This window comes from Nothoprocta perdicaria, unplaced genomic scaffold (assembly GCF_003342845.1).
Source record: "Nothoprocta perdicaria isolate Ctin4 unplaced genomic scaffold, notPer1 scaffold_180, whole genome shotgun sequence".
In the NCBI taxonomy this organism is placed as follows: Eukaryota; Metazoa; Chordata; class Aves; order Tinamiformes; family Tinamidae; genus Nothoprocta; species Nothoprocta perdicaria.
Window position 1 is genome coordinate 1,384,445 of NW_020454983.1, and position 1,251 is coordinate 1,385,695.

Sequence of the window (1,251 nt, forward strand, 5' to 3'; positions counted from 1 at the left end):
TCTTGTGTTGAAATATTAAATAGAACAACTAATCTTTCTTAAGTTTTGTGTTTACTCAGAATATATGGCTCCAGGAAGCATAGCTGGAACACCTTGTTTGCTGTGAAGGCAACAGGGCTGTGTGGGGCATGGCTGTGCATCACACCTGCCTCTGCCTCCCTTTGGAGGCTCAATGATGGGTGAAAGGATCCTCAGGGAAGCATGACACCAACCCAAGGCTCTTCCCCCAGGCCCCGGTGAGCGAGGGCAGTGCTAGGCTGGGCCCAGCGGGTTGTGGGGAGCACAGGTGCTATGGCAGCATGGCCAGGTGCTGCAGGTTGTAGCTATGGCAGGMAGCTTATCTCGGCCTGACTTGTTTTGTGCATTGAAAAATCCTCCACTCAATCCTCCCGCAGGAGCCTCGTGGGAGCCGCTTCCTTCAAGCATTGTGTAACGGACTATCAGCTTTCCTCCGGGATACGGTAACGCCGTGTTTTCTCACTCTACACTCTCGTCTGATGCCATCTCTGCTCAGAGGCCCCTGCTAACCGGTTCCTGACAAGGAAGCCTCTCCTGACGGGCTGTGGGGAGACACCTGGATGCKCTACATCTGTAGACAAACGTCACCACACAAGAGCTGGAAGGCCAGAGAGGCCCCCGAAAGCTCTTTCCCAAGGCTGAGGTGAAAAGCCCAGGACACAGGGGCAGAGGTGCTGCTGCTCCAGGTGCAGAAATGGCTCTCRCACGGGTGGCTCTGTGGGGAGTAGCTCTGACGGGGAGGTGCACACAGGGAGGCTGTGGGATTTTACCCTTGGAGAGATGACAAGAGGATCTGCGTAACAGCCAGTGCAGACACCAGGGTTAGCGGAGCATGTGCGGATCAAGATTAATGTGTGTGTGTGWGTGTGTGTGTACGTATATYCTCGGTTTCAGTCGCAGTGTGGAAAAAGCAGCAGATGACTGTTCAGATTTTCTCGATGGCTCCCTGCCTCCCCCCGCCTTCGGTGTGCTGCTTTCGAAGCAAGCAGGAGCCAAGGAGACAAGCGCACCGCTTCTCTCGCCGGGTCCCCCCCGYTGCCCCTCTCAGCGTGCCGTTTTAAACCGTTATTCCTCTGCCGAGGTTCCGTTCCGGGGATGCTCCGCGGGGCGTCCGCGGCGTTTCCCCGCGGCGCGGGCGCGCCCGCCATGGCGCCCCGACACGGGCTGCGCGCTCCCGCCGCCGCCGCCACCTGCTGCTGCAGCTCAAGCGGGCGCCCTGCCGGCCCCGCCGAG